Below are 11,556 nucleotides of genomic sequence, written 5' to 3' on the forward strand. Positions count from 1 at the left end.
CCGCCTGAAAGCTGCCATCAAAAGTAGAGCCTCTCCCTTTAGCTGTCCTAAGAGGCCCTTGGAGAAGATTGCTTTTCCGGCTGCCAATTTTCAAATCTGCCCCAAGAACTCCCAACCCACTATTCTCTCATCTCCAGGCCAAGGCCCTCGACTTATCTTTTGGATGATCGGTGATGGGAATCCACGTTGCACCTGAAATGAGTCTGCCTCGGAGGGCCTCGTGATGGCCTGTGAGCCTCTCGGTGAGCTACAATAAAGAAAACCAAAACCAAAGTATGAGTCCAGAGTTATGTGGGCCAAATCCCACCAAGTCAGCTACTTGCCCTCTCCTGAGTGTGCCTGGCTCCTTCAGGCTCCAGCTTCATCATGATTCCAAGGCCTTCATTAGGAGTGGCACCTGGGTTAGAGAAAGGCAAAGTTAAATGGCATTCCCCTGAGTGCAGTGGATGACCTTGTGTGCTGTAAGACATGGGAATGCCTCTGCTAGGCTTCTGAGAAGCCTTGTGTGGGGGAGGCCTCAAATAAACAAATAAAGACCCTTTCTCACCCTGCTGCCTGCAAACTCCCTCCCAAGAACTCCTAACTGCTCACCCTCCCTCTCCCAGTCACAATCCTCAACTCACCTGAAGCCTCAATCTCAAACATCATCTTGGACCTTGGGCGGATCCCTCTTGTGACATGATCAATCTGCTGAATAAAATGTTGTGCTTGACACAGCTTGGAATTTCAGGGAGTTGCACTCCTCAATTAAAAAAAAAAACAAAACAAAAAAAACCCCAACAAAACCAATCCCAAAAACAAACAAAGAAAAAAAACCAAACAAACAAAACCCACACAAACAATAAATCCCAAAACACCTAACTCCCCACAGAAACAAAAAAACCACAGAAAACATCAAAAAATCCAAAACCCCCACAAAAACCAACTAAAAACCCCAAAATGAAAACCAAAAAAAACCAAAAATTCCACCAAAAGAAATCCAACCAAAAAAACAACCAGAGCAAAACTAAAAATTACAAAAGCACCTTACCACTCCTAAACACAAAACCCAAAATCACAAACCTAAATACTCCCTGTATTCCATGCTGTTTTCTTCACAGAATCTTCCAAGCCTCTGTGCTTTAGATGCCCAGAAACACCTGCTGAAAAGATGCTGAGACGGGCTGAAAAAGCCTCTTCACTGAAATGAGGAGAGCTCTTAACCCAGCACATCCCAGAGAGGGAATGAAGCCCCTCAGCCACGGCTGGGGTTAATATACCCCTGATTGTGCCCGCCTCTCGTTCCCATGGCACCCAGGAAAAGGGAGGGGGCGAATCCCACCAAGCCCTCAGAGCAGCTGCAGCTGTTTGGCTCCTCTGACTCACATTCAAGGGCAGTAAAGGGCTTGTTATAGAAGAAAACTTTTCAGAAAAGTAACAGTGCTTTCTTTTTTTGCAACAACTACTTGGAGCAGAAGAACAGAAAACTGGCAAGATATAAAACTTTGTGGTAAGGTTACATAGCTAGATCAATTGGGTAATTGGGTAATTTGCTGTTACCTTACATAATTATTCTGTGTTTAACAAAAGCCATCTAATAAATTCACACCCAAAACTCCAGCAGCCCAGCTGGCCCTACCAAATCTCTATGTTTATGCATACAGTAAACAAAACCAAAATCCCAGTAATACCTATCAGAAGTCTGTGAAAGAAACCTCTTGAAATTGATCCTACCTCAAATACAAAACAACCCATGCAAAGTTAGCTTGACTCAAAAATCAATTTACACAGAGCTAATAACACCAAGAAATAAAACAGCACACCATATACCACCAAAGAATATAATAGTGAAGAAAAAAGAAACCACTTTTTTTTTTTTTTTAAAGCTTTTGCCAGGACTCCAACAACAACTTCTTCTCCTTCTGAAATGTCCCTTCTCCTTCCCAAATTCCTTACAACTTCTGAGTTTACATCCAAGCAAAAAGCAAAATTCGTGCACTTGTGCGTTCGATGCTCCTGCCAGATTCTCTGTTTCCCTCCACATCTTCTTACACTTTCAGTCTTCACTCTGTCCTGCCGTGATGAGTTTGACGGACGAATTGGTAAACGTTAAGAGAGGATTTCCCTGCCTCCCTCCCCAGAGCTGGTTTCCTTAGTGCATTTCACTCAATCCCAGGCCGGCAACGATGCACGCTCACCTCAAGCGTGCAAGGCTCACAGCTGCTCGGCTAAATGCGGCTGTAATCGGCTAAACTCGGCCATTGTCATCTGCATTCGGCTGGACTCGACCCTTCGGCACGGATCGCCTCGCTTCGGCCGAACTCGGAGCCGCTCTCTGCGCTCGGCGCGGCTCGGCTCGCTTCGGCCGAACTCGGAGCCTCTCTGTGCGCCCGGCGCGGCTCGGCTCGCTTCGGCCGAACTCGGAGCCGCTCTCTGCGCCCGGCGCGGCTCGGCTCGCTTCGGCCGAACTCGGAGCCGCTCTGTGCGCCCGGCGCGGCTCGGCTCGCTTCGGCCGAACTCGGAGCCGCTCTCTGCGCTCGGCGCGCCTCGGCTCGCTTCGGCCGAACTCGGAGCCTCTCTGTGCGCCCGGCGCGGCTCGGCTCGCTTCGGCCGAACTCGGAGCCGCTCTCTGCGCCCGGCGCGGCTCGGCTCGCTTCGGCCGAACTCGGAGCCGATCAGTGCGCCCGGCGCGGCTCGGCTCGCTTCGGCCGAACTCGGAGCCTCTCTGTGCGCCCGGCGCGGCTCGGCTCGCTTCGGCCGAACTCGGAGCCTCTCTGTGCGCCCGGCGCGGCTCGGCTCTCTTCGGCCGAACTCGGAGCCTCTCTGTGCGCCCGGCGCGGCTCGGCTCGCTTCGGCCCAACTCGGAGCCGCTCTCTGCGCTCGGCGCGGCTCGGCTCGCTTCGGTCGAACTCGGAGCCACTCTCTGCGCGGCCCGGCTCGCCTCGGCCGAACTCGGAGCCGATCAGTGCGCTCGGCGCGCCTCGGCTCTCTTCGGCCGAACTCGGAGCCGCTCTCTGCCCTCGGCGCGGCTCGGCTCGCTTCGGCCCAACTCGGAGCCGCTCTCTCCGCGTTCGGCTGAGCTCGCCTCGGCTCGGCTCCCTGACGGCGGGCAAGCGGCGCCGCCTCACGTTAAACTCGCCCGGCTCGGGGCTCTCCTGCTGCCGCGTCCCGCGGGCGGCCCGGCCATCGCACGGACACGATCGGGAGCGCGGCGTGGCACAGGAGCTCATTGGGCAGTGACCGCACTCGCGCTAATTAGCGCGCACGAGAGCAGCGGGCTCGGTTCGGCTGAGCTCGGCTCCGTTCAGGCAGCCTCGCAAGCCTGGCCTCGGTTCGCTCGAGGCCGTCAGGTTCCGCCGGTCTCGCCTTGGTTCGGCCGAAGGAGGCGTCGTTCGCTCGTGTTTTTACAAATATCTTTCTATATTGACTGTATATTTCTATATTTAATTTTATACTTCTATAATACTTCCATTATTCCAAATAAAAACCCCGTCTCTAACCAAATAAATAAAAAAACCCTTCTTTTAAAGGATACTGAAATATTTTTTATTTATACTTTGTATAATTATACATTCATATTTTAATTTATCGTTTCTTTGGATGTATTACATTAATAATGATATATTATATATATAAAATTTTCAAATAGATTTAAATTATTATTTAAATTATGTATAATATCTACTGCTACAACTAATTTTTTCTGATATTTTAAATTTTTATATTTATCTGTATGTATTTATTATATATTTCTAAACTTAGATTTCTACCTTTATATTATTTGCATTTATAATTTTTACAATCAAAACACTGCCTATTGACCAATAAAGAAAACCCGCTTTACTTAAGTATTTTAAAAATATTTTCATGTTTATAATTTTCATATTTATATTTATAATTTGTTCAATATTACATGAGAACACACCTGCTCCTGCACCGCAGTGGGGCCCCCTCTCCTGGGGACCTTGGGGTGCCCCAACGGCATCAGAGCCCCGAGTCTTCACCCCCTTCTCCTCTATTTAGAAACTACACTGGAACTTTTTTCTGGAAATAAAGACATTACCTAAATCCTCTCCCCGTGTCCTAGACAGATGGATATTCAGTTATTAGTTGGCTGGGCAGCAGTTTCTTAAATAGAATGATAAACAAGATGTGAACATTTCAGCTACAAGCAAATAGGCAAATCTGAACAAGGTACTGGTGGGCGACCACTGAAGTTATTTTGAAGGAATTTTTTAAACAATAAAATATTGATACCACAAAAATAAAGCAAAAAGCTAACTACTGGCTAAGAAAAAATTAACTTTTGACAGCAACAACATTCCAACCACACAGGCTTTTTCCCGATGTCATACCTTATAACTACCTCTCTTGGGAATTCTCATCATGTATCCCAAAAGGAATAAATACCTCAGAGCGTCCTAAAGCAAAAAGTAGCACACGTGAGCTCCTCACACTCCCGGGAGGCCTGCACAGCGTGCACTGAGTCTGCAACAAATTCTGCTCAGTGAGAGTCTGCAAACAAAGGTTCAATTGATGAATTGAACTGATTGTAAAGGGAGGTTTTCTAAGCACAGAAGCACAACAAAGAACAAGCAAAAACAATTCTTAAAAAAAACCTGCAAGTTTTATTTAGCATATATGCGACTGATTTCCACCCTGTGGCTTCTCACTTTGATTCGCGTCTGTAGGTTCAGGAAGATGACAATGCACACTCTGCCCTCCCTGAGCCCCCCACAGCAGCTGAGCGCTGCTCCGTGCGCTCAGATCGTCAGGAGCTGGATTGCCCGCATGGACTGGAACTGCTCTGCTGCAGATTCAGGAGAGAGAGGCTGGCTGAGGCGTCGTCCCAATTCCATTTCTGTGTGACGAGAAGCGGTTTGTTCCCAACGGGTGCAACAATCCCCAGCTCGCTTCCGTGGTGAGTACCGATGGCACACAAATGGCAGCCTGAGGAAATCGTGTTCTGGGCTCTAAGTGGTCGGGACAGGGTCTGATTTTTTGTTTTGCATCTGTATGATGATTAGTACGACAGGGCCCTGATCGATGACATGGCAGCACAGAATTAAAAACTCCTCAATAGGATTACATCGACTTCTAGGAAAAGACAAAAGCCTAGGACCCTTCTGAAATCTATTTTTAATGCGAAGCACACGGATTGTCACTATGCTGTGCCTTCCAGCTTTTCAAAGCAGCTTACCTCTGAAGACCAGAAAACATTTATTTCTACAGAAACAATGGGCAACCCCCAGGCTAATCTCAGCGCTACTGTTTAATAGGGGATCTGCCAGCGTGCCAGTCCAGCTTCAAGTGTGCTTTATTTCAGTCTAACATCCCCTCAAAATTCTTCTCACATCTCCCAACCCTGACATCTTATTTTTCCCTAAAGCTTCTCATCATTAGCAATTTCCAAGTAACATGGTATTTTTACAACATTCAAAAATGTCATGCTGGACTGTGCTAGAGAGTAATTTGCAAATATAAGCTTAGCAAAGTTTGAATTGACTTGTCCAGAGAAAAAACCTACAAGTGAACACCTACACCTGCCTACAAAGAGCTAACAAGCCCCTGGCAGCTGCCAGCATCAAAGCACAGCGGATGTTTCTAATACAGGGTAAGGATAACAATATCACCTTTTGTTCTCTCCAGCTTGTTTTCCCTGCAGTCATATTTTGCTTCTTATGATTTTTTTAGTCTCTGCATCTTCTTGGACAGCACCGAGCCCGACGACAAGGATACGAGAGTCTTTCCCTGCCGTAGGGAGAGAACCAGGAAAACAGTTAAAATAAGAACAGGGTAGTTTGAAATTCATACTTCCAATGAGAAGCAGCGCCTAACAAACAGAACAAAAGTAAACAAAGCATGGTACCTCCCTGGGGACAGAAGACTTACAAACTCTCCAGGATTTACAATTCTAGCGACCAACCCCTTCAGGACGGCAGCCAAGTGTCCCATGAGGTGGTGCTGCACCAAAGAACCATCTGAGAGGTTCCAAAGAGTGAAACGCACAATATTTTGCAAAGCCGTAAAATCTTGCAAAATAACAAAAATACAATAGATGTAAACTACAGGGTAAGAGTACAAGTGTTCACTTTAAGAGCTGGAACCATCCAGGTGAGCACCTGATAACTGGATCCTCACCAGAGTTTGAACCCTTCAGGACACAGAAGGGTTTTCCCCAGAAATTTCACAGACTGAGTTTTGATAGAAGTATACTTGCCAGACCCTCAGAAACATCACCCATTCTCCAGGTGTCTGGAGAGAACTGCAAATGGCTCTCACGTAGTTTGAGCTAGCTCTGTAAGGTCTCAGGGTGAATTTCACCAGATGCAACCAAACTGGGCAACTCCCAGTGGGACAGAAGGAACCCAAAGCTTGGGTTCGCAGAGCTGCAGCAAATACTGAGGAAACAAACATAACAGCGTAAAAAATAATAAACCATCCTTTTTTTTTCTCTTGCTTTTGTTTTTTTCTTATTCAGATCAGCATAGCAATTAAAGAGAAGGTGAAAAACTCACCATTACTGAACATTTCATCATCTGTAGGCTGAGCATCCTTAGCACAGAGGACTCCAAAGTTAAAATTCACCGATCCCTGGGAAATAAAACCAAATATTGTATGAGAAACAATCAAACAGCAGACGTAAAAATTTGTTTCCTCTAAGGACTTTCGGGTACGTATGTACCTTTGCATACATCCAACACATTGGAACATACACTTTATACCATCTCCTAATAAGTAAAAATTTACCTTTAAACTTTGATAGTACAGCATAAAATTATGAACTTAAATTGGTGATCTGTTATTATTAAGTTGGTGCCTAAAGTTATTTCTGCTGTCAGGTTCAAAAAAACATTAATTTTTTTTACTGGAATGAGCAATTGATTTCAAAGTCATCACAAGCCCACCAAAACACAAAGCAGTATTCACTGGATGGGTCTGTGAGCTAGAAGTAGTTAGGCTTGTACTTCCCTCTTGCTATTCCAGAACCAATAAATCCTGTCAACAAAACCAGGATCTATAGCCCACTGCTGTGAAAGATTCTACGAGGATGATGGTTTGATTTGTGTTTAGAAGTTTTGATTTGAAATGGCCAGTTCAATGGATAAAGACAGTTTAGGTAGTATTACATTGCTATTATTATTATTTCTATTATTATTTTTACTATTACTACTGCTATTGTTATCATCTGCTACTGGAAGAAACAAACCAGTAGTACCTATACTTAATTACTTTTATTTCCAGGAAATAATAAAGAAAAAGAACCAAACCAAAAAAAGTCACTTCCTACCTTTTATATCAAGGGATGAAAAATTTCTCTTGGGCTCTTCTCCAATTTATCAAGACTCATAGCACTGAAAGGCAAACAAAACAGTGCTTTATAGAAGGGCAAGTGCACATTTCAAGGCTGAACCACCAACTGATTGCAGTGACAGCAGTTACAACATGAATCGTTCCCAGAGCCTCTGTTAAATGGAATGTTCTGTGGAACTGCCGTTTCTTTCCCAAAACACTAACTTCCAACACTTCCTAATAATATTTTGTATTTTAAAACAAAAGAAGTTAGTGAGACTCTGTGCGGAGGTCAGGTTTAAATTTATTTCCTTCTAAAGCACAGAGCTCTGTTCCATCACCCTTCACTTCGGCTCTACACTGAATCGTGGTGAGCATTTGAGGAGTGCTCCATAATCAATTCTATTTCTCTCTTTTTCTAGCTCTCTCTATTCCTAAATCATTCCAGACAAGTCAAATGAAAAATGAAAAAAACAAGTTCAGCATCAAAGTCACACTTTTTCCCGTTGTCTGGTCAAGAACAGGCTCTAAATCCACTTACTGCTGCCTTCAACGATTCAGACTTGCAAAAGCATTCTTACATATTTTACAGGTTTATCATAAAACCCACAGAACGCAAGCTCTGAATTACAGGAAAAGGTACACAGGCAAATATCTAAAGGGATCACTTATTAGTAAATACATACCTTGGTAGAGATCGCACTGAGAACCTTTCTGAGGGACTCTAAGGGACGCATGTTTTCTGAGCACCCTATAAACAAGAAAAGCTAGGATATAGTACAGGACATCCCCACTTTTTCTACATATTCAAATAGTATTTTTAATAAAAACAATTCAGTTAAAAAAGAAGGAAGAAAACCAAGCTAATTTTACTCAGCTGTATTTACTGCCGATTTAGAGAACAATCCCGGGCAGCGTCGGCCGTTGCGGCACACGTCGCGCCGGCAGCAGGGCCTGCCGGGAGTTGGAGTCTCGGGCTGGTAGCCACTCATGTGCCGCGATAGCCGTTGCGTCACACGCCGCGCCGGCAGCAGGGCCTGCCGGGAGTTGTAGTCTCGGGCTGACAGCCACGGCTCCGTCCCCCGCCACCGGGAGCTGCAGTCCCTCCCGGGCATCAAACGGGTCCTTCGCCCCAGGGCGGGGAAGGACCTGAGGCAGGACCGCTCCTCCCGAATGCCCTCTCTTTTCCCCTCCAACTCTTTTTCTTTTTTTAACGCTGTTTTTCACCCCTTTCCCTTCCCTTCCCTTCTGCTCTCCTGCTTTCTTTCCTTTCCTTTCCTTTTTTTCCCCTTCCCTTTCCCTTTCTTTTTCTTGTATTTGTAATCTTGGTTTTCCTTCCTAGCTTTAGAATCAAAAAGCAGCAGTAGTAACTTTCTGGCTACCTGGGAGTAAAAAAAACCCCAAAACTATAATGATTGAAAGAAAACTATTTATTCCCTGGGAGCCTGAAATTTTCTACTGCTGCACATGACACAGAGCTTTTTATTCCTTCTTATATACAGTTGATATTTTATACTCGCTTTATACACCGCCCCCTGCCGTCTGCACCGGCGCTCTGCAGGCAGAGTGCTGCGGCGTCGTTCGGTTCTGTTTAAATAAACTCGGCTAAATTAGGCTTGGTTCGGCTTAGGTCTAAAATCGTTTCGGTTCGGCTTTTCGTCTAAATTCGGCTTTTCCGGCTCTTCGGCTGAACTCGGCCCGGTTGGGCTAAAGTCGGTCATATTCGGCTCTTTGTCTAAATGCGGCCAATGTCGGCTACAGTCGGCTATCGGTTACACTCGGCTATCATCGGCTCTTCGTCTCAAGTCGGCTGTGTTCGGCTACACTCGGCTCTTCGTCTCAAGTCGGCTGTGTTCGGCCACACTCGGCTCTTCGGTGAAACTCGGCTGTTTTCGGCCACACTCGGCTCTTCGGGGAAACTCGGCTGTTTTCGGCTACACTCGGCTCTTCGGGGAAACTCGGCTGTTTTCGCCCACACTCGGCTCTTCGGCTCTTCGGAACTATTCGGCCCGGCTCGGCTCCCTCAGGGCGGGAAAGCGGCTGTCAGAGGACCCCGGCACAGCGAGGCGTTTCCCCACATGCCTGTCACAAACCCGCCGAAATACGCCCGCCCGCGGCGCCGCTGAGACCACAGCATGTGTCGGGTACACTTGAAACGTCACAGAAAATACCACCGGGGCCGCGCCGGGGTCGGTATTCCATGCAGGCAGTCCAGTGACACCCACCCCGGTCCTCCACTTCCCCGCCCTTTTCGCCGCCCTGTTGAGAAGGTCAACCAAAAGTCCGCGACATCCGCGACGCGCCACTCCCAAGGTGGCGGCCTCTCGGCGCAGGGCTGCAGTACCGCGCTCTGCCCACAAGGCGGCAGCACTGCCGCCCGCCCCAGCCGGGGGCGCAGCGCGCCTCGGGGCTGCGGGCAGCGAAGACGGCAAAAAAGAACAGGGGCGATCCCCGCCGAAAACTGCTCTGAAATAAATGCCCCAAAACAACCGGGAAGAGGAAAAAAAAAACTTCTGCCTCTAATCTAATAGAACAAAACAAAACAAAACCTCAACAATTTCTTTAAAAAAAAAAATTAAATATTTAAAAAAATATTTTTTTCATATTAATATTCACATTTCTATTTACAATGTATATTGATTTACACTGTCCATTTATACATTTGTTTTTATGAATACATTTCTATTCCATATTGCATATATCCCTAAAACTTAAATTTATTTTTATATGTTTATACATATTTTTACATAGTAAGTATATATTTCTGTTAGGATTTTTACTTCTGTAACACTCACAGTACTCAAAATAAAACCCCTGCCTCTACCCCATACATGGCAAATAAAACCCCCTTTCATCTCAACTGTATTTAATTTTTTTAAAAAAACATTTTTCAAATTTATATTTAAAATGTTTACTGATGTATGATCGATTTTGCATTTATATTTAGCGATTTATTTATAAATTTATATTCTATGTTACGTGTTCCTATTACTTATATTTTTATATACTTTTATTCATATCTTTATATATTTATTATATCTTTCTGTGTTAGGATTTTTACATCTGTAACACTTACATTATTTAAAATAAAACCCCTGCCTCTACCCACATTAAAGCCAAAAAGAACCTCAGTCTTCTCAACTGTATTTAAATATTTTTTAAAATTCTGTTTTTCAGGTTCATATTCACTTTTACATTTAAAATGTATACTAATGTATACTCTTATTTGTATTCTCCATTACATCTCTTCCTATTATTTATATTTACTTAAATTTTGTGTTTATATATATATATTTATATCTTGATTTTATATCTCAATATTTAGAAATATATAACAATAATATCTACATTCATATTATTTAAAATAAAAACCCTGCCTCTAACCCAATAATAAAAAAGACCCCAACCCTTTCTTTTAAAAAATATTTAAATATGTTTTATCCTTATGTCTGATTTTTATATTCATATTTGTATTTATAATGTATATTAATGTCTATTGCTTACTTATACATTTATCTTTACCAATGTCAAGTTATAAATAAATTTATATTCTATATTACATCTGATGCGAGTAGATATTTATATATTTTTATACATATTTTTATGCATTGATTAAATATTTCTGCGTCAAGATTTTTACTTCTCTAACACTTATAATATTCAAAATAAAACCCCTGCCTCTACTTAAATAAAAGCCAAAACATTCCCTTTCTTTTAAACTATATTTACATATTTTTATATTTATATTCCCATATAATGTTATTTATATTCTATACTACAACTCTTCCTATTACTTACATATATTTATATATAAATTTATATTCATACTTTAGCAATTTCTCTTTATATATTTATTATATATTTCTATCTTAAGATCCACATTTCTATATTACTTATATTATTTAAAATAAAACTCCTGCCTCTAACCAAATAAAAACCAAGGACACCCCTTTATTTGAACCAGATTTAAAATGCAGGAAGTAAATTTATTTTTCAAAATTTAATGATATTTATATGGATATTTTTATTTATTTTATTCATAGATATTATATATATTAGAGAGAATACCTTCTAATATAATAATAGATATATATTTTCTGTATCATATTTTTTTACTTATATTTATTTAAATTAAATAAATATATACAAATATATATATACAAAAAAAACCTGATAAGAGACTAAGAACTTTTTCAACAGATAACCACAGTACTAATTTCAGACTTAGAACAATATTTAGGCATAATCACTACCACAAAATTAACCCAAATTAGAAAAATTACC

General features: G+C 43.0%; 1 long non-coding RNA gene across 5 annotated transcripts; it reads right to left on the reverse strand.

Annotated features, from left to right (window-relative positions):
* Positions 1–4,584: 4,584 nt before the first annotated feature.
* LOC132085103 (uncharacterized) lies at positions 4,585–8,533 on the reverse strand. 5 transcript variants are annotated; one of them, XR_009420154.1, is made up of 5 exons: positions 7,959–8,530; positions 7,271–7,334; positions 6,498–6,573; positions 5,613–6,380; positions 4,585–4,929 (listed from the first exon to the last, which is right to left on the reverse strand). It is a non-coding gene; the product is annotated as an uncharacterized LOC132085103 (long non-coding RNA). The 5 variants fall into 5 exon arrangements; XR_009420153.1 differs by having other exon boundaries at positions 4,585–4,840; positions 7,959–8,529; XR_009420156.1 differs by having other exon boundaries at positions 4,842–5,018; positions 5,613–5,730; positions 7,959–8,533.
* Positions 8,534–11,556: the final 3,023 nt, after the last annotated feature.

Source organism: Ammospiza nelsoni, chromosome 28 (genome assembly GCF_027579445.1).
Source record: "Ammospiza nelsoni isolate bAmmNel1 chromosome 28, bAmmNel1.pri, whole genome shotgun sequence".
Taxonomy (NCBI): Eukaryota; Metazoa; Chordata; class Aves; order Passeriformes; family Passerellidae; genus Ammospiza; species Ammospiza nelsoni.